General features: G+C 48.2%; 1 protein-coding gene across 4 annotated transcripts in view; it reads left to right on the top strand.

The window, feature by feature from the left end:
• Positions 1 to 17,459: 17,459 nt before the first annotated feature.
• The window catches only part of SEMA6A (semaphorin 6A), a 134,720-nt gene continuing 129,761 nt past the window's right edge, over positions 17,460 to 22,418 (top strand). For all 4 annotated transcript variants that reach the window (XR_006200958.1, XM_042933541.1, XM_042933530.1 and 1 more), the window contains exon 1: positions 17,460 to 17,842. The gene's annotated coding sequence lies outside the window, so the exon portion shown is untranslated. The remainder of the gene's footprint in view (positions 17,843 to 22,418) is intronic.

Below are 22,418 nucleotides of genomic sequence, written 5' to 3'. Positions count from 1 at the left end.
CTGTAAAGCTATTGGCAGCCCACAAAGCCCCTTCTGAGAAATGGGAAAAGGGACTCCTGAGTAACCATGTGGCTTGGCAAGTAATGAAAGCCTTTGTGTGAAACACAACACAACAGAACAAGTCCCTTCCTCTAGGTAGATGCAGCCCTGCTCCCCAGTGGACCAAATGGATTTCAACCCCACTTGCCCCTTTGGCTGGGAACCCTCCACAGTTCACAAACTGTTCAACTGTATATAGCGGCCCTGAATCCGAGGGTAACCGGCATCAAGTCCAGCTGGGTCTACAGACTCAAACACTATCACCAGGACTTATGATCACTCTTTCCTCCTGGCTCTGCTGGTCTTTTGTGGACTCCCTTCTTCTGTGTGTGCATGTGCATGTGCGTGTGTGTAGCTATCAATCAGCTGACTGAGTAGTCTTAGAAGAACTGAGGAACCACCCCGCTAAGGTTTTTACATTAGCAAAAACCCTGAAATGATACTCACCAATACCCATGAAGCTGCAGTAAAACTGGTGTAGTTGTATTTGTGCATATCTAGGGCTCCATCAATTGGCACAAGTCTTTGGAAAGCTATTGGGCAATTTTGACCAACAGGAATACAAACTGCTGTGTCATGTGGGCCCTTATGAATACCCCTGAGAACTTACCCTAGAGAACTAACTTAAACCTAGCACTTCACATGCATGAGAATGTTTATTCAACATTGTCTACTATAACAAGTTGGAAACGGACAGACATCAACCACAGAGGAACAGGTAGGTGAATCACAACACGGCAACAGAATGAACTGAGTGGCCATTGTAATGACAACTGTGGGGGCACCTGGCTGGCTCAGCTGGAGCAGCGTGACTCTTGATCTCAGTGTCGTGAGTTTAATCGCCATGTCCAGTGGAAAGATTACTTAAATAAATACAACCTTAAAATAAAGAAAGAAAGAAACAAACAAACCAACAACCTCAAAGAGTCTATATAACCAGGGTGCTAAGTGAAACAAGGTACGGACAAAGTTACGTACATATGATGATAAGCATACAGAGATGAAGCCTAGGAAGGGGCATCTAGAAATGGAAGTCATGTTTGTGTTTACAATGGAGGAGTAATAAGAAAGCTGTTTCCTCTTTTCAATTTCTTGGCAATCTCAGTACAACTTTGTTTTAGAAGAACTAAAATCCAGTGAGCAAATTCTACGATTTAAGAATCACTATCTTGGGGCACCTGGGTGGCTCAGTCGGTTAAGCGTCCAACTCTTGGTTTCTGCTCAGGTCACGATCTCGCCGTTCATGAGTTCGAGCCCCATGTCGGGCTTCGCACTTGCTTGGGATTCTCTCTCTCCCTCTTTCTCTGGCCCTTCCTTCTGCCCCTCCCTCACTTATTCTGTCTCTCTCTCAAATAAATAAATAGATAGATAGATAGATAGATAGATAGATAGATAGATAGATAAATATGACTATCTCAGTTTCCTTATGATGGTTTTTTTACGATTAAGTCAAAGGTTGTATATGAAATGTTTAGGGAATGCCTGCCTCAACCTGAGGCAGAAATAAACGTTAGTCATCACTGTTAGGGTAATATGCTTAAAACATCGAGTGTGCTCTGTACACAGTAAAAGAAGACAGAAAGTGATTTTTTCACTTGAGTTTTCTCCGTTAATGTGAAGACAAAGCGATTTTCCTTTACCACACATGCCCTTACCAATTCACACTGTCTTGCTTCGGTGATCTAACCTCAAGGGCATTCCATGCTATCTCCTCAGAGCCTCTTGGAAACTTTTATTGGGAGGCTCAGAACATAAGTGTCCACCTGGATTGATACTGCTCAGGGGAAGATAAAGGCAGCAGGGAGAAGGCCAGTTACAGGGGAAGAGGGAAGACAAGACTCGCGTTAAAAAGTTAATGTTTCAGGGCGCCCGGGTGGCTCAGTCAGTTAGGCATCTGATGCTTGATTTGAGCTCAGGTCATGATCTCACAGTTCAGGAGATGGAGTCCCATGTCAGGTTCCACAATGACAACATGGAGACTACTTGGGATTCTCTCTCTCCCTCCCTCTCTCCCCCACTCGTGCTTTCTCTCATACTCCTAAAATAAATAATTAAACTTAAAAAAATATGAAGACAGATAGTGTGAGCAGGGTAAGGGCACAGAGAGAGGGAGACAGAGGATCTGAAGCAGGCTTCGTTCTGTCAGTGCAAAGCCCAAAGTGGGGCCCAAACACACAAACCATGAGGTCATGACCTGAGCTGAAGTTGGATGCTTAACTGACTAAGCCACCCAGGTACCCCCAAAGGTCAACGCTGTAATCACACAGGTCATTGGTAAATACATTCTCACTGTAGAATGAATTTAGAATAGCCAACTCATCAGCTAAGCCTAAAGCTCAGGCTGCCATCACAAAATACCCCAGACCTGGGTGCTTCAACAACAGACATTTATTTTCTCACAGTTCTGGAGACCAGAAGTGCATGACCAAGTTTCCACAGAGTTAGTTTCTGGTGAGGACTCTCTTCCTGACCTGCAGATGTCCTGCCTTCTCACTGTGTCCTCACATGGTAGTGAGAGAGAGAGAGTGCGAGAGCAAGAGAGAGAGAGAGAGAGAGAGAGAGAGAGAGAGAGAGAGAGGAGAGTGCGAGCTCTCTGGTATCACCTCCTATAAGGGTGTTAATCTCATCAGTGGGACCCCACCCTCATGACTTCATCTAATTACTTCCTTACTCCAGTCCTGGAGGGTCAGGGCTCCAACATAAGAACTTTGAGGGACACACACATTCAGTCCATAACAAGAGTCCCTTCCTTTCCCCACCTAGATGCTTTTCCCCCAGTTAGAACTCTATGATCAATTCTCAGGTACAGAAATATATCCAGACTTTTCCCTTTTAAAGAAAAAAAAAGAAAACTATCGATTTTATGAGGTTTATTCTGTGCAGTTTTTAAAATCTTTCTGAGCGTAGACCTCTTCAAATTCTTTTTTTTATAAAATATGTCTTGGTCAATGGTCAATGTTCAGAGTGTCTGTTGTTTTTTAGCTGCTGCATAATATTCTAAAATAAAATGTCCAGATCCTACTAGTTACTTTGTTATTTTTTTAAAGTAATCTTTACACCCGATGTGGGGCTTGAACTCACCACCCCGAGATCAAGAGTCACATGCTCTACTGACTGAACCAGCCAGGCACCACCCCCATTAGCTACTTTAAATAACTATTACCATATTGATAAATATTTAAGTCATTTCTGATCTTTTTTTCCAATTACAGACAATTCTGCAATAAAAATCTTACATCATCTCTGCGCACAAAGGTGAATGTTTCTCTTGGGTTGGTGCTGAGAAGCTGAATTGCTCGATCGCAATATATGCACATTATCAATTTTAACAGACACTGGCAAATTGTCCTCTAAGGTGGCTATCCTATTTATATTCTCACTAGTAATTTATGAGACTGCTTGAACCTCCTTGCCAACATTTGAAATTATCCAACTTGAATATTCTTTGCCAATCTCATGAGTACCCAAAATGTTATCTTACAATTTAAATTTGTATTTCCCTGTTGGATGGGAGGCTGAGCATTTTCTGGAATATTTATTGGCCAACTCCCAAGCAGTCCCTCATAAGTATCACCTCCTTATGTGTTTTGACCATTTTTTTCCCCTATCAAATTGTTTACCATTGTCTTATTCAATCTGTATGACTCCTCCATATATATACTAATCCTTTATTGTCTGTTAGTTAGGTTGCAAATATTTTCCCCCCAATCTGCCCACTGCCTTTTTTATTTATGGTACATTTTGCTTTACAAAAGTTTTTATTTGGGAAATAGACAAAAGTTCTGATTTTTTCCTTGGATGACTTTGCTTATAGTGTTATAAGAAGAACTTTTCTGTGCCAAGATCATAACCATATAAGTACTCTTACATACTCATTTAACGTTCTTGTATTTTTTCTTCTACTTTTAGATCTTTAGTCCATCTGGAACTTATTTTAAAAAATGATGTGAGGGGGGCACCTGGTTGGCTCAGTCGGTTAAGCGTCAGACTCCTGGTTTCAGGTCGGGTCATGACCTCATGGTTTCATGAGTTGGAGCCCCGCGTAGGACTCTGTGCTGACAGTGTGGAGCCTGCTTGGGGTTCTCTCTCTCCCTCTCTCTCTCTCTCTGCTCCTCCCCCATTCACACTGTCTCTATCTCTCTCAAAAATAAACTTTAAAATTTTTTTTTAAAAAAATGATGTGAGGTAGGAGCTAACTTAACTACTTTCTAAATGGATAGTCAGTTGTCCCAATCAAGGGACCGAGCTCTTTGTAAGGATTGTAAGCTCTACACTTTTCTATCTCATTGTTTCTGGATCCAGCTCAAGAGGAAATGAGGTAATCTATACAGCTATACCCAACACTCTCTGAAAGAACAGAACCTGACTCAGGAGATTACTTCAACATGAATGCTTCTTCTCAAAAGCAAATCATCTTTTCTATAAATTAAATGATCAACCCCCACTTTATCTCTTCCATAATTAAGATTTTCCTCCAATTTGGTTTTTGGTTGAATGAGCACACATTTACATTTGAACAATTTTCTGAAATTGTGATAGAGGAAGATTCGCCATAATGCTACACACATTTTGAACCAGACGCTATTTTGTTAAGTTAGCAGCAGCCTTAAACACCACATGCTTCGAGCAAGTTCTGGACCTCCATGTGTTTCTCGAAAGGGTTGGAACAAGGAACCAAATGCATGTAACACGCACGGTTCCTCTGCCTGGTGTCTCAGTGCAGCCGGTGGTGGGGTTCCAGAGACCTGGGTTTGAATTTGCCTCAATCACATTAGAACCACAAGACTTTGCCATATTTTCTTAATATCTGTTTGCTTCATCTGTTGAATGGGGGTAACACAAATACTTACTTATTAGAATCACTATAAAGACAAAATGGGTTAATACACACAAAGCTCTTTTTTTTTTTTAATGTTTATTTATTTTTGAGAGAGAGAGAGAGACAGAGTGTGAGTGGGAGAGGGGTGGAGAGAGAGGGAGACAGAGAATCCGAAGCAGGCTCCAGGCTCCGAGCTGTCAGCACAGAGCCCGACGTGGGGCTCAAACTCACAAACCATGAGATCATGACCTGACCTGAAGTCAGATGCTCAACAGAGCCACCCAGGCGCCTGCCCTCTCCCCCCAACAAAGCTCTTAGAAAAATATCCGCCATGACCAGTGTTCTGTGTTAGTGGAAAGCTTTCAGCCCTGCAGGCTGCTGCTTTCATAATGTCCCACTTTTGTCCTTTTGAAAACTTCTCATGATTTTAGATTCACTTCTCTTTTTCATTCTTACTGCTTTTTTTTCTTGTGTATTTGCAAAAATAGAGTCTTTGTCCCAAATTCGCTGTCAAAGAAACCTGGGAGATGTCTCTATGGCCAGTCTGATGAGGAGAGCATCCAGATCCCTGTATCTCAGCTTGGGTTCAAGAAAACCTGAGCCTCAATCATGGACCCTCTCATAGTTACCATGACAAATTCAGCTCTAGGGGCACCTGGGTGGCTCAGTCAGTTGAGCATCCAGCTTTGGCTCCGGTCATGATCTCATAGTTTGTGAGTTCGAGGCTCGTGTTGGGTTCTGTGCTGACAGCTCAGAGCCTGGGGCCTGCTTTGGATTCTGTATCTCCCACTCTCTCTGCGCCTCCACGACTTGTGCTCCCTTGCCCGCTCACTCTCTCTCTCCCAAAAATAAACATTAAAAAATAAATAAAAAGTCAGCTCTAGGCTGCACCACTCCTAACAGCCAAGAAGCTTTGAGAATGCACTTGCCACCCATATTGAGTGAGGTCTTTTTTGTGAGCTCTGTGCTGGGTTTCAGGTCATGTGATCTCAGCTAAAGAGCTAAGGCTCAGAATCAGTGGGTGGGTTTCCAGGGTCCCACCCGTGCTTTTGGCACACAGGCTGCCTCCCCTACTACAGCTCCCCACACTGTAATTCACCAGAGGCCCCTACTTTAAAGAACCCAGGCCTCAGCCCTTATGTGGAGTCTCCCCTGTGAGCCGTACCCTGGGAGATGATCTGTTTGGGGAGTAGTCTGCATGTTTTGGCTCTACCCCAATGAAGGATGAAGTCCTTGTCACCCTGCAAGGGCCATTAAGGGCCCAGGGACCTTTTGTATGCCATATTAGGGGAGAACCACAGGTGGCAGGATTAGTCAGTGAAGATATTGAGGATATGGGGGTCACTGTTCATGCGGAAGGAGAAGTCTCAAAGAGACAAGGACAACGAAGGGAGGTCTGGAATGGAGGAGAGAGCTGGCGACCCAGCTGGGGGAGAAGCTGTACACAGTTGTATGTTCACTAAAACATGGAAGGATCGCTGGAAGGAAGGGCCAATGTGTGGATGACAACCAAGTGACAGGGGTGGCGAGCGTGGTGGGTGTCGTGCCCCAAATCTAGAAAGCCGTCCCTGTGATGTCAAGAGAAGCGAGATGTTCCACTGTATTAAAAGAAAAAGCGTAGGGACACCTGAGCGGCTCAGTCGGTTGAGCGTCCGACTTTGGCTCAGGTCGTGACCTCACGGTTCGTGGGTTCGAGCCCCGTGTCGGGCCCTGGGCTGATCCTCTGCAGCCTCAGATCCTCTGTAGCCCCATCTCTCTCTGCCACTCCCCTGCTTGCGCTCTCACAAAAATACATATTTAAGAAAGAAATCAAAGATGAAAAGTGTTAAAACAGGCTCCTAAGCACTGTTCGAATATTTAATTTGTAAAATAGAAAGACAGTGGCTTATATGTTACATATATTCTACATATTTTATATATATACATGTTATACGTTATTTTTCGTATACGGTATGGGTGCGTATATGAAAGTTCTATGAAGAAAAGTCTAAAAGAAATTATTTGAGAATGCTTCTGAATGGGAGAGGGCCCTGCAGGCCCCTCCCCTGTGTAAGACTACACAGAGGACCGTAGGCTGGGGGATTCGCAGGATTCAGCTAAGCCTGGAAGGGAGGCTGTTAGGGGCTGAGCGTTTGTACTTTCCTGAATTTCACATGTTGAAGCCCTAACTCCCAGAGGGGGCTGTATTCGGAGTAAGGAAGTAATTAAGGTCAAACAAGGTTATCAAAGTGGGGCCCTTATCCAATGGGATTAGCGTCCTTAAAGGGTGACCCAAGAGAGCTAACTCTCAGGGGCACTCAGGTGGCTCAGTCGGTTAAGCGTCTGAATTTTGGTTTCGGTTCAGGTCACGATCTCACCAAGGGAGCGATCAAGCCCCGAGCCAGAGTCCCATGTCAGGTTCCTCACTGACCTGGAGCCTGACTGGGATTCTCTCTCTCCCGCTCTCTCTGTGCCCGCCCCCCCCCCCACATGTGCATACATATGTCCCACCCCCCAAAATTAATAAACTTTTTTTTTTTTTTGAAAGAGGGAGCTCACTCCTTCTATGCTCGCAGGTACAGAGGACAGGCCCTATGAGGGCACAGGTAGAGAAGGCATGCCAGGAAGAGTGCTCACCAGAAACCGAATGAGCCAGAACCTTGGTCTTGGATTTCTAGACTCCAGAACTGTGAGAAAACAAACATGTGCTGTGTAAGAACGACAACCAGACAGCCAGGCGACCCAAGCCAACACACAGCCTCCTAACTTGGAGGTTAGGATGTAAACCAGCTCTCCTTTCCCTCTTGGTCTCTGGATGTGATGATGTGAGTCACTACCAAGCAGCAAGAAAAACCCTCCTGGTCCATAGCAGACATGTGCTCCCTTGGAACCTCCTAGCTCAGCCTACCTGTTCCTACTATTCCCACGAAACAGCAGGCACTGCTCCAAAGCGAACTGCATTAAAAACAAAAAACCACACCTACCACAGGCCGCCTATTGTAACACTGGGCAGAGAACCGGTTAAAGAGAACTCTATTTGGGGGCATTTCTGGCCAGAGAGCTACTCTCTTTGCCCTAAATGTTACCTGACCCGGGGACCCTGGCGTGACTGACGTTAAACGTGGGAAGGAGTGGTCCTGTACTCATCCGCTCAACACATGTTCACCGCATTTCTAGGATGGGCCAGGCACTGTTCTAAGAGCGGGGGATATGGTGGTACATGAAAGGCACTTTCTGCCCTGAGGAAGCTTAGGAAGCTGGGTGGCAGGAGACAGACACTAAACAAGCAAATATAGGGGCTCCTGGGTGGCTCAGTCCGTTAAGTGTCTGATTTCCGCTCAGGTCATGATCTCACAGTTGGTGAGTTTGAGCCCCACGTTGGGCTCTGTGCTGACAGCTCAGAGCCTGGAGCCTCTGCTTCGGATTTGGTGTCTCCCGCTCTCTCTGCCCCTCCCCTGCTCTTGCTCTGTCTCTGTCTCTCAAAATTATATAAACTAAAAAAAAAAAGTTTTTAAGTAATAAAAAATAAACAATTAATTATATACAGGATCCTAGGAGAGTAGGAGCTAGGAGAAAAAACAAAGCCAGGATAGGGGATGAGGAGGGAGTATTACAGCCTGAGGAGCTATAATTTTACATATGGTGGTCAAGGAGCCTTGGCATTTGAGCAAAGATGGGCGGAGCCCTATTGGTAACTAAGGAAGGAGAAACAACAGCCCAAGGGTGGTTGTGCTGGAAGCTTCTAGGCCGAGGCTGGCTAGAGTGAAGTGTGTGAAGGGGAGCAGGAGGGAAGGCCACATGCCACTGGCTTTGGCTTTTGCTCTGAAAGAGATGGGAAAGAAACCTCCAGACAGTTTTGCGCAGAGGAGTGACAGGATTCCACCGTAAACGTTGAAGGATCATTCTGGCCACCGTTTGCGGACTAGAGGGTCGGGTAGGGTACCAAACACGGCAAGTCCAGAAGCAGGGAGACCAGTCACGACGTTCCTGGACGACTCCAGGAGAAAAGGACGGTGGCTTAGACCCGTGTGGTGGTGCAGGAGCTGAGAAGAGGTCAGATTCTGGATATATTTTGAAGGCAGAGCCAACAGGATGTGCTGACAAATCAGATGTGACCAACAAGAGAAGAGTCAAGCGTGACTCCCAGCGGTTGGGCCTGAGCAGCTGGAAGGCTGACGTTGCTTTGTGATCAAGAGACACAGCACTGCGGGGCGCCCAGATGGCTCAGTTGGTTGAGCGGCTGACTCTTGGTTACCGCCCAGGTCGTGATCTCGCAGTTTCATGACTTCGAGCCCCGCATCGGGCTCCATGCAACACGCAATACTGATAAGTCAAATACCATCTTACTGATAAGTCAAGTACCATCATCTCTGAGTAACCACCACCCAACAACTCACTGATAGGAACCTGAGAGTGCCAGGCTGATTGTGGCTTCACACTGAGTGAATTAACACTGCCGTACAGCATTCTTATTAAAGTTTCTCTGTTGTGTTTTGTAAGAAAATCGCTAAACATTTTCTCTAACCACCCTGCCCCCTCCCCCCTGCCCCCCCCCCCGCCCCCGCCAAAAAAAGCAACCAGAAGAAGTAATGTATCGATTAAAGCAAAAAAGGGAAAATTCCCTAAGGCAAGGGAACCCAGAGAAACAATGTCAACATTGGACCATCATAATTCAAAAATCTATGCTTGTGATCTTGTTTGGAGGGTAGGGAAGAGAAGGGCACAGTAATGGTGAGTTAGAGGCAAGGATTAGGGACTTTCAGAAGTTTGCTTAAACAAGAAAAGGCTTTAAAAGGCTATCTGAAGAAAGGAAATGTCTCCATTGCTTTGAAGCATGGAAAAGAAAGGAATTATGAGGAAATGAATGTGTGTTTTCATAAGAGTCTTAATAACAGCTCATGACACAGGACCTCTTAAGAAAACAGGCGTGTGGGTTTTCAGTTCAAATGTAAAAACGCAGCATTCTAGTTTGTATTAATCAGAAGCCGGTTATGAATAAACTATTTAAGAGGGTTCATGTTACAAGGAGAGTGACACCAATTGTTCCACTTAAATTTTGGTCAAGTACAAACTGAGCATTAAAAAATAGCGAATGATCTAAAACTTTCAGGAAGTACTGAAGAACACGTTATTTCTTTCAAAATGTAATATTTAAGCTCATTTCAACCTGTGAGTTGCCTCCGCAAACATTCTTAAATCCAGCTCGTTAAGCATCGTCAATGTTTTATGGGACTATTAACTAGAGACCTGCCGAGGTACAAAATTCACCGTCAGGGTGAGACACTAGGAAATGATTTTTATGTTTCATAATTAACCTGTACAGGGGAGTTTTCAGAGGATAGCTTTATATGTAATGACATTATTTTTTTATACTTCATTAAAAAAATCTACTTCAGATCCAAACATATCATGTTTTAAGTATACTTTCATTGTCCGCAATTATCCAGCCTCAATGTAGATGTTTAAAACAGCTGTCTTCTGTTTTAAAGTCAGAGCAAACAAAACACCCTCAGTTGTCTCCATTTCTCTGGTTATAAAATTACTCTTAAATACACATTCATCCTGAACAGCCTGGAAAAAGGCTTTCAGTTGATATCAGTACAGTGTTTTCTCACATAATCTAAAACCTAGATTTGGAACAAATTTGGAAGCCTAATTTTATATTTAAACATGGGCCAGAACAATTCCCTCTTCCAGCCGCCTTCCACTACCTGGAAGCAAAGGCCTTGAAAACAGTTCTCCGCCCCCAAAAAAGTTATATTTTGCTTTTCATCATTCTTCTGGCCAAATAGCAAATTCCAAAGTGGTGCTGAATCATCTGGTTTATCTGGTTACGAGAGGTATACATTACGTTTCGGTAACTGCGTTTTTAAACACACTTTTATCCAAGTAGATATTTTTCAGTCTAAACGTTAGCAAGAAGGACAATCGAGAGCAGTTACGTTGGAACAGCAAGATGAAAACAAGGCCAGAGACAGCCCTGGCTCTGTATTACATAACCAAAGACTTCAATTAAACGTAAAGGGCTTTGGCGGGGTGGGAGGAGGGATTGGAGTGCTGGTTTACTTAACATTTATTGTTCATTCATTACCTTATTTCTAATCTACCAGTCTCCTCATTTCCCAAACAATAATTTGATATCAGAAGTGAATGGGGCCCTGGCATCACTGTGGTATAGTGGAGTGATTGTTACCCCCAGAGAGGGCACCACCCGTGAAGCTATTCATGGAGGGGCAGACAGTAAATCACTGTTAGCACGCTCTGGCTTGCTGGGAGAACGGGCCTTGGAGATGCTGCACAGTGTTCCCGGTGGATTCCAACTGCATTTTCTCTCCTTCTACGGGTCTTTCAGAGTTACTGCTTCTACTTGCGTTGCCGTGTATTTTCATTTTCAAGCATCTTGTTTGGTCATTGTGGTTATTTACGTATCACTTCCATCCGTAAATCCTTTATTCCTCATTCAAGAAAGAAATCAGACGCTACACATGAGAAGTTCTATGTTGGGGCAAAGCCTAGTTTTTTTGTTCATCGTTAGAAGTGGAGACTCAAAGGGCACCTGGGTGGCTGGGGTCGGTTAAGCCTCTGACTTCGGCTAGGGTCAGGATCTCACAGTTCCTGATTTGAACCCCGTGTCGGGCTCTTGTGCTGACAGCTCGGAGTCTGGAGCCTGCTTCGGATTCTGTGTGTGTGTGTGTGTGTGTGTGTGTCTCAAAAATAACCATATAAATAAATAAGTAAATAAGTAAGTTAATAAACAAATAAAGTGGAAGCTCAAAACAACTAGAAAGTTGTGTGTTTTTATTTCCATTTTTAAATGATTCTATCCCACCAAAAAACAAATCTATTTTTTTCCCTACTGAATCCTTCAAATGCACCTCTCTTTTGTGGGCAAGCCCTTATTCTCTTCCAGACCCTGGAGGTGCAAGAGCAACAAAAGAGGTGGAGTCCCAGGATTCAAAGGAGCTTCTGCTCTAACACAAAAAGACAAGCATCCAAACACGCAATTGCACCGACAGTTATCTCCAGCTGTGATACGTGGGCTAAGATGGCACGGTACTTTGAACACATAATGGAGGGGTAGGATGTATTCTAGAACATCAGAGAAGTCTTCCTTGATGCAAGGGTGTTTGGGTGGACATGTGAAGGATGAGTATAGGCTAACCAGGTAAAGAAGTGAAAGAGGGAGATGGTGGTATTCCAGGCAGAAGCACGTGGGCAGGTCTGTGGTTACAAAGGAGCACCGGGCAACATTTCGGAGGAAAAACATGGAAGGCAGCATGGCAGAGAGAAGAGACCAGAGAGGTGGGCAATAACCAAATCGTGCACAGCCTTGAAGGCCCTATGGAGGTTTGGGGATAGCAAACAGTATTTTAAGCAGGGGACTGATGGGATCAGATATTCATCTTTCAAAGATCACTTCAGCTACAGTTTGGAGGATGAATTCCAGGACAAGAGTACATACGACTTTATTTATGTTAATTGGGGGAGGGGGGGAACCACCAAAAAGATTGCTGTAGATTGGTTCTGGGTACATAAGGTATATGTAAAAGCTAGAAAATGAACTATGGGGTTGCAGAAATGTTGCCTATGAAGAAGTAGAGGGAGACAGATACAGTGTGGACTAATACAGAAGTGAAGCTTTATACACCATGGTTTTTTTTTTTTAATGTTTATTTATTTATTTGAGAGAGAAGAGAGAGAGCACTTGTGCACAAGGAGGGGAGGGGCATATTGTTTATTTACCTATTTTGAGAGGAGGAGAGAGAATCCAAAGCAGGCTTCATGCTATCAGTGCAGAGCCCAATGCAGGGCTCAAACTCACAAACTGTGAGATCATGACCTCAATGGGAATCAAGAGTCAGATGCTCGGCCAACGGAGCCACCCAGGCGCCCCCTAGGGAGGCTTGTTTCTAAGACTAAGACAGGAAAGCTCAGTGACCTGCTGATGGAGAGATCCAGGCGAGGCGGAGAGACAGCAAAGAATTCCTAAGTGTAAGGGATCGAACAGGTGGAGGGACTGGTCTCAGACTGGAAGAGAGGCACCAGCTCCCCCATAGGAGGAGATGTAGATGAAATAAAGAGTACAGAGGCAGAAAGTTCCCATGTGATAGACTGTTTTCAGGGAAGTAGGAGGCACCAAGGTGAAAACATCTGGTTACACGGAGAAAGTTAGAGTCTAATGAGGAAAAGGGAAGATGATGGCGAGGCAGTGCCCAACCAACTGAGGTTGATAACTGAAATTTTGCTCTATGGGGCTTCAGCTGCCTAGGGTGAGGGCAAAGACGGCTGATATTTACATGATTCAGAATTGGTTCTTAGTCAGATGGGGGTGAACAAAAGACAGTTTGGTTTTCAAGGAAGCTGAAAGTGCTTGCTAAGAGAGACCGTTATTACAAAGCTCTGTTGGCTGGAGAGGGAAATGAAAGAAGGACAGACAGATGGCTGGCTGGATGCTGGCTGGAGGGACGGACAGATGGAGGGAGGGATGTCTGGCTGGCTGCGCGGACAGAAGAATGGATGGATAGATGGATGGACAGATGGGCAGAGAGATGGATAGAAGGAGGGATGGATGGATGATGGATGGATGGATGGATGGATGGATGGATGGATGAATGGATGGATGGACAGGGGAATGGACGGACAGAGGGATGTATGGCTAGATGGCTAGATGGATGGATGGACAGACAGACAGACTGCGAGTGGCAGGACCAACAGCTTGTAGGTCTTCCAGAAATCAGAGCTGTGCAGAGAGCATGCAAGTGATGAGAGAAAGCTATGTCTGGAGTGAGAGCTCTGAATTAGCGATTTAATGGAGACTTTTTTGATAACAAACCTGAGACTGAGGGAAAAGAAGAATGTACATGCAGAATGCAAGAAGCCGAGGAAACAGAGGGTTAGCGGCTAGGTGGACCCTAACACTTCCAGGAATGGTGACAAGTGGAGGAACAGATAGGGAAACATGTAGCCTGGCGCTAAGTCTTTGAAAACTGGCATACAATGAGGTCTGCGGACAACAGACATCATCAGCGTATTTGTAGAACACAGCCTCCAAAGCTCTAGGAGTTTTAGCGAGAAGGAGAAATGATCCAAGAAGCCACTGACTTCACTTCCCAACACCAGGATAAATGGGCAAGAGGAAAAATAAACAGCCCCACCAGAAAAGGCCAGGGAAGAGCAGGACTCTAGGACACAGATGAGATTCACTGCGATGGTGGTTCTCATCCACAGTTACACACTGAGAATCATCTAGGAGCTTGGAAGAAAATAACCATGCACAGGTCCTACCCTCCCCCCCCGATAATTCAGAATCTCTGGAGCCTGGGTATTTGTGTCATTTAAAAGCTCACCAGTAATTCTAACGTACAAATGGATTTTCAAACTGTTGATTTAAAGCAGGGGGTTGAAGGGAACTTTGGAGAAGGGATTGCAGAGAGAGGGGTTTCTTGATTATGATTGATATTGGCCTGAACGTACATACAGCACTCCCCACGGGTCCCTCAGGAATGGATACCCACAAGAAGGTGAACACTAAGCACCAACAGATCCCTCTTCTCTCAAGAGAACTCTGCCTTTCATCTTCAAGCAGAGTTTCTGGCGAAATAACTAGACGTGGTCTTTCAAAGGATCCCTGTGTGAGCCTACCTTTGTAAACGCCCTCCACACTCTTTTCAGGTGATGTGTGTGGGGGGGGGGGGGGGGCGGTGCAGGTGTTATCATCACAGTCGCATTTACTGAAGAGTTGTTAGGGGTAGTCCCCAGCACTGACACAAAACAAGCCTCCCCTTTCCCTGGTGCTTCCATCTGACTGACGCAGACGATGATAAGGATGACAGCGACGCTAAAGCGAACCTTTACAGCACGGTGCCTACCAGGCCCTAGACTTGTGGCTTTCACTCACCATCTCATTTAATCATACAATCTCTCGAAAGTGAGTCCAGGGGACACAGGGGAGTCCACTGGGGCTTCTGAGAGCTGAGCGACCTGCCCAAGGTCACCAGCTGTTAAGTAATGTCAAGCAGAGCCCACCTCCATGTCTTCCAGCTCCAGGAGCATCTCTCCCCTGGCAGGGGTCCCCTTGCCCCTCACTGATGGGGGCCTCACTGGATGGTGAAACCTCGGGATCTAGCAATTGCCAGGATGATCCTGGGTGGCATTTCTTAGCCCGGTGAAAGTTAACTCCAACTCTTTTCTTCTTGTGTTCCATAATTTAAAATTAGGTAAATTTAATCTGTCCCTTCTTGGCTCAGATTTACTGCAAATTAAACATGCAAGTATTAATAATGGAAATAATTTCCCTTTAAAAACACATCCTGAAACTCGATGTGGGGCATTTCCAATATATCCATAAAGCAAACAAGACAGCTTAATTGTTTGTTTCTCCCAGGAAAGAAGCTAAACCCGGAATTAATTCGGTTCAGCCTGTGAAACAATTCGTTTGCTCTGCCTAATTCTGCCAATTAAAGAACTTTTTTCCCAGACACAATTAGCATGTAAAGCAGCGGCAGGGAGCAAAGAAGGGGCCTCAACGATCCCGGCGGGGTGGAGGTGTTGGAGGAGAACCCCCTGGGACCTCTTGGTCTCGACCTAGGGGCTGAGGGGGAGGGCCGGGGGAGGGGGAAGGGCGCACGGACCAGCTCCAAGACCCGTTTGGCAGTGGCCCTGCCATCACTAGCCGAAATCAGGGCGTTAAACAGCGCCGCCGAGGATCGAGCCGGCCCGGCCCGCCACGGCACTTCCCCCAGTCCGGACCGGATCCCAGAGAGACCCGCGCGGCGGGAGGGCGCAGCCCAGCCCGCCAGCCCCCACGCCCCTGTGCCCTCTCCGGGAGCCGGCTCCGGTGCTGCGGGGGTTGCGCGCGCACCTAGGACCGCGCCCCCCGCCACCAGGGATCTGTGGCTTTTGCTTAAGGTGGGGATAGCGGCCCCTGCTGGCAGCTCTGGCGAACAGCAGAGACTGACTCCCTCACCGTTCTCGCCACCTTTTCCAGGTGGTTTGTAGACAAGAAAAATATGGTACATACAGGGTGTTGTCGCATGTGCGTTTATTCTTCGTGAGTCCTCAAGAGCAGATGTCTGCGTAACTTGCGTTCCCAGCAGAAACAGTAGAAAAAAGAACGTGGGCGCTCGTCCCCATTAGGGAACAGGTACAGTTTCTAATACATTTATTGGAGGGAGGTCACTCGGCCTAAGGGCAACTGGGACCCTGATCCTCCTCCCAGCGCTTTTCACGGCCGAACCCATGACTGGGAAATTTTGCTTCGAGAACTGCTTGGTGGCCCAGTGCTACTTTCTTTAAAGGCGGTGGCTCCAGTCCGCACCATCTGCGAAGCCCACTGGGGAACCGCGGCCACCTTGCGCAGTGGTTAGCGGGGTGTGCGGGCGCGGCGGGGAGCGAGCAGCGGCCCGGGGGAGGGGGACACGGTGTGGCCTGACTAGTTGGCATAAACCTGTAACTGCGAAGCTTTTTGGCGACCGCAAGTTCACGCGGTGGAGGAGGGCTGCGCCTGCCATTCTTGGTGTGATCGTAACAATAGCGCCGTGTAAAGAAGTTGCGATTTACTTCTCGCACGAAGCTGTTGGATTCTCACTGGGATTGTCTGCGTCGTCTTTCTGAAGTTTACTTACATTTCCAAGGACAGTCCACACACTTTCTAAGTTTCAAAACGGACTGTGGCTGTCGTTGGTGACACCATTCTTTGTACTACAGTTTACGTGCTTACTTAACATGCTTTATTAACATGTTGTATGCGCGTTAACTAATAGCAGTGTTCGTATCTTCGATGTGTGTGTTTTTAACCGCATCGGCTTTCATCCAATTCATCTGGGCGCGTCACTTCTGGAATCTACCTCTTGATACAGTAATCAGAATTAGAAAGGCTCATCGTTCACTTACCCTCATCCTTTAAAACTTTTCCATTTAAGAAAATCGATGAACAGATCCTTTCTTGTAACTCGCTCCTGCACTACGTCTATTTTTATTTATTTTTCTGATTTGGCAGGGCTCAGCAATGCTGTCCGGGATTTTTTTTTTTTTTTTTTTTTTTCTCCTTCCTCTTCTTCTTTGCTAGAGCAGATGCGGGGGTGGGGGAAGCAGGGGCGGGCTCCAGCCCGAGTCAATCCCACGGGGACCTCCACCCACAGCGCGGCGGGGCCGGGAACCGTGGTGGAAGGAAGCCTCGCTGACCAGTCGGTGCAAGGCTCCACCTGCAGCCACGCCGCGTAGGTTCTCCCCCTCTCGGCCACGCTCACTCACATTCACACACAAACACCACAGCCCTCCTTTGGGTCGGAGAAGACGCCAGCCAAAGGAGGCGGGGTTGCGGGAGGAGAGTCCGCTCTGCGCAATCCAGTCCGGGACTTGGCTCCGCCCGGGAGCCGCGGCCTCTCCAGTGACAGAGGAGTAGTGAGCGGCACCGGGTGAGGCTGCAGCCAACTCCGCTCCCCGCGCACTCGGCTGCCCAGGCGCTCGGGACGCAGTAGCGGCGCTTCTCCGCGGGGCCGACCGCCCGCGATGCCCGCTTAGGAGCGGCGGTAGCGGCCAGCGTCGCCACACCCGCGGCACAGCCCTCGCGGTCGCCGAGCGGGGCTACAGCGTGCCCCCTGCCCCAGCCCCCACCCCGCCCCCCACCCTGAAATGACTTGTTAATCCGCGCAGACACCACCGAAGGGACTCACCGGAGTGGAATCCAAGTGGAATTTGGACCTGGAGAAGACTTTCTTGAACATTCACTCCTTCCTTGTTGGTTTTTCTTTCTTTCTTTTTTCCTCTCCCCTTCTGCGCCTGTCATTGGAGATGAACACAGCGCGTTTGCATCCCAGAAAGTAGTCGCCGCGACTGTTACCCCCAAAGAGACAAGCACACATGTAGGAATGACAAAGGCTTGCAAAGGAGAGAGCGCAGCTTGCGGCCCGGAGAGATCTCCTCGATAATGGATTACTAAATGGGATACTCGCTGTACCAGCGCGCTCCGAGCCCCGGCCGCCTGCCCGTCGATGCACCGAAAAGGTACGGCTGGGGCGCCCCGGCGCGCCCCACCTCTCCGGGCGGCTCGCCTCCGGCCAGCGGGTCCCGGGGCCGCGGCCGGCCGGCACGCGCTGTCGGCTTTGTGGTAGCTGCGTTTTATTTTGTCTGGTGTCTGTCTCCCGTGCGTTGCCGGGCCCTTGGGGAGCAGTCGTGAGCCCGGCCCGCTCCTCTCCGCCCTGTGCCGGGGAGACCGCCCGGCTCCGTGTTGCGAGCTTCCCCACCCGCGCCGCGCACACGCCCGGCGCCGCCCGGGACCGCGACCGCGCGGTGCTGCCTGGCTGGGGGATGTGTGTACAGGACCCGGGGCTCGTCCTCACTTTCTGGCCAACGGGCAGCAGAGAGGCCCCGAGAGGGTGGGATTTTCAGAAGCTCCCAGTCCTGGTGCAAAGGCTGGAGAAGCGGTTCTGCCCTCGAGGGCTGGCGAACGCTGGGCAGCAGAGCGCTGTTTTCGCCCAGCACCAGGTTTGGGTTCTGGGGTGGGAGAAGGGGTTCCACAGAGACGGTGGGAAAGCGAAGAGAATCTTTTGTTGTCCGCTCGGGGTCTGGGCTGGGCTCTGTGGAGTGCGGGGAAACTTGTAATGGCCCTGGTACCCGTGCGCCCTGCCACTTGGTGACATCCCGGCTTTCGTGGCCGCTGGCACCAGAGGTTCCGGGCTTTGTTTGCTCGAGTGAGAGTGCCCAGGAACGGTCTCCTCTCGGTGTGGCGCGGCGCCCCCCGCCCTGGGTTCTGTCCCCCGCTGTAGCTCCCTTCTGGCCGGGCGAGGACAGCATCTGTCGCGGCTGCGTCCCCCTCCAGCACCGAGCCCGCCACGCCGGGGCTTGGCGGCCGCTGCGCTCTCCTCCAAAATCCACGAGGTCTCTTTAGGGAAAGGAGTTGTCCCTGAGGGGGAAGGGTGGGAAGACTTGGCAATAGATGACCCAGAGCTTGCTACCCAGACCAGGGCTCTGCCCAGGCCACCGGTTCTGGAGGTCCGAACTACTCGCTGCGTCCTAGAGAGCTCCCTCTCGGACAGTGGGGCGCTCAGGAGCTAGCCCGACAGTGCCCACCCACCCTGTAAGACCCTGCTGGGGTGGAAAGTGTCTCTTCTCCAGATTCTCTTTTTTCTCAGCTCCCCACTGTGGCACACGGTGCAAAGCAGGATCCTGAGGTCCGCTCCCTCCTCCCACGACCCGAGTGGTAAAGGGGGAGCCAGGGAGCAGTCCCGAACTTGTGCGTTTCGCGAAAGGAAACAGGATTCGGCTGTCTTTCCCGCTCCCTCGACTCCCCTCCGCCCGGCGCCGCCTCCTTTTCCACCGCGGGGTCACCCGACCAGGCGCTTCTGGAAAGTTTCTCTGAAAGCCAGGGGTGGCGGGCACGACAGGATTCGGGCTCAGCTTGTGCAGTCTGCGGGAAACCGAACCCGAAGGGAAGCGGGTGGACCGCCCAGGATGCGGGGAGTTAGGTGCTGGCCCACAGGCAGTGGCGCCCACCGTGCGCAGTTTGGTTAGGGTCTCCGCGCTGCACTAGCTGGACCAGTCGAGGAAGGGTGGGGGGCGGGAAGTTAAGGGGGAGGGTTTAGGATGCTGGTGCGGCCACTGGACAGCGGCTGACGCACGGGTGGCCTGTGGGCAGGAGCCCGGACTCGCTGGCTTGTAAGTACCAGTTCCAAGTGCAGCATCCCCAGCCCCCCCTACCGCCCCCCACCCCGTGCCACGCGCAGTTTTCCAGCCGGCGGCGGGTTTCCAGGGAGGAGCGGAGACGGGAGCCAGGTGTTCATGGAGCGGGGGAGGAACTGCTGTCTTCACAGCCAAGGCAAGCACTTGCAGCCGCGGCCTCCGGCCTGTATCGGCAGTGGGCAGCCCCAACGTCCCTTCCGAGTCGGTCCTTGGGAGAAAGGTGGCTGGCTGCTTTGAGAATGCGGTGGCCAGTTACTGCCACGGGGGGATCGCTTTCTGCTTCCGCTGGATGGAAATCAAGTTGCTACTTGCTGAATGGGATCCATGAAAGGTTTAAAACACAGGCGTGCGCGGACACACACACACACACACACACACACACACACACGCAGATGCTTGCACTTGTACGCACAACTTTCTTTGCCTCAAATCTGAAAAGATGTTTCACCGTGTTGCCGCGGCGTTCTGCCAGCAGGTCTCAGGAAAGCTATGTAATGCCCCCCAGCGCTGGTTGTTAAGTCTTTCCGGGGTAGGAAGGTCAGTGCCTCTGCCTCCTCTAATCCTGGTAATTGTCGGTCTTCCTTCGGACATATTTCTGGGGCGTCAAGTCCTCTCTGATGGCAGGGGAAAGACTGTTGGTTCCTGACACATGAATCCTTTATTTAGGCCTTTTCCCCAAAAGTAAAGATGCCTGTCCCCGATTCTGAATGAAAATATCGTATTTTTACACCTCCTCCAAGTGGCTACCAGAGGTCAAGATGGCAAGCATTTTATATGTTTTATTTTTTTAATACCCTGTTTAGTCTGCATGGAGTTTTATGATTTGCAGTAAGCTTTGATTAAACTACTCCAGGCACCAAAGTTAATTATTAACCTAACCTTAAAAGCAGTGGCAGACCAGTGTCTCCACCTATTAACCTAAAACTATCTGTTAAAAAATAATTGCACTATTTCAATTTGGTTTACCCATGCTTGTTTACCTGATGACTTTTATTTGAAACTTGAGTAACCCCCACCCCATATTATTATTTTGGTTCTAGGATATTCTTAAAATTTTTTGTTAATGCTTATTTATTGTTAAGAGACAGAGCATGAGCAGAGGAGGGGAAGTGAGAGGGAGACACAGAATCTGAAGCAGGCTCCAGGCTCTGAGCTGTCAGCACAGAGCTTGATGCGGGACTCGAACTTACGAACCGCGAGATCATGACCTGAGCCGAAGTTGGATGTTCAACTGACTGAGCCACCCAGGCGCCCCGGTTCTAGGATATTCTTGAATGAGGCACTTTGCCAAACAATCCGAAAGCAGAAAAGAATGGAATATCAGTCTTAAAACCTCATTTCTGGGTTGTCTTTTACCAATTTGATATAAAGATGCATTGTAGCTCCTGTTTCTTACTTACAGTCTTCCCAAAGCGTGTTATGTTTTGCAACTATCCCGCTGTGGAGATGGGCCACACTCTTCAATAATGCATGTAATCCACATATGTAAATTTTCAGCAGACACCCAAAATCATGGTCTCAGGAGCCATCTGCAGAATATATTGATTGCATACAACATCTACATTTAAATAGGCTAAAAATTCCTAAGAACTGGCATATAGACACTCAAATGTTGAATAGGTAAATCAATGAAAGAAATAGCCACACATGATTCACATTTCTCCACTTAGAGTGGACCTGGTACCCCCTCCCCGCCCCCCCCCCCCCCCCCCCCGTCCCCGTGGCTTCAAATAAGTGATTATTATCAAGTGGCAATAAGTGCAACTCTTTATTTACCCACACAGTGACACACATACACAAACACACAGCCCTCAAGTTCTTTCCAAGTCTAGTGAATGCTTTTCCCATCATTAAAAAAATATAGCATTTGCATTTTGAGTAGGCGGATAACATTGCTTAGTATGTTGAATCAGAAGGATGGCAAGAATTAGGAAGACTGTTATCTTCCCTGAATAAAAATAAGACACCCAAATTAAGAACTTGTATTAAATTCAAAATAAATACTCATGCTTTAAAAGCAAACGGGTAATTGCACTCCCATATGAAATGGAAGGAAAAATACTGTTTTGAACGAGGAGGTAAGTCGGATACTTTACTATGTGTACAGAGTGGTTCAGCTCTTTTCCGAGGAGGACAAAAGAGTGATCATGGGAAAAGAAGTTTTTTGGAACTAGATTGCCAAAAGCGAATATATTCTCCCCATCCTATTTGTTTGCAGAAAGGAATCACGGAACAAGCCAAACTAATTGCAAAGGCTTTAATTAAGCATCTGCCGTTTGCAGCAGTATGTAAAGCCAGAGAGAGGCTGCACGGATCTCTGTATGGTTTCCCCCCTCCCCCACCCCAGGTTTAGACCATTTATTGTCCTCCTCCTACAGCGGGTGTGCCTGGAAGTTCACGTGTCCGGAGGAAGGCGGAGCCTGGAAACATCCTGCTGTGCCCTCCCGCATCAGTGTCCCCCTACTCTCTTGAGGTACCCCAGAGCCAAGTCACCTCTGAGATATTTCTACTCCACAGGGAAGGCTTTTCTCATCCACTGAGCTATGCTCTGCTGGCAACCTCGAGGTTGCCTCTTGGGGATGTGGTAAGGTAGGGGAGGGCGGGAGGCATTTAATCCCTCTGAAATGGGCAAGTAAGATGTCACACCACACAAACGTCAAGGGGAGGAGGCAGTACAGGCTCCTCAGAATGGGACTATGACAGTGGAGTATATACCCAAGGGCACCCTGCTTTGTGAAGCAGGTGAGTTCTTGCAAAACCTTTCGATTAGAGTCATTCTAATTGCAGTAATGGAGAGTGCCCCATAAAAGATCAGTATTCGGATGTTTCCCAAGTCACCTCTTCAGCCGGGACCTCTCTCTCTTGGGTCTCTCAAGTAGTAAATGCCAAAAGTTAGGTAGCT

Source organism: Panthera leo, chromosome A1 (genome assembly GCF_018350215.1).
Source record: "Panthera leo isolate Ple1 chromosome A1, P.leo_Ple1_pat1.1, whole genome shotgun sequence".
Taxonomy (NCBI): Eukaryota; Metazoa; Chordata; class Mammalia; order Carnivora; family Felidae; genus Panthera; species Panthera leo.
Note: the sequence above shows the minus strand (reverse complement) of the source record. Positions and strands in the feature narration are given on the sequence as shown.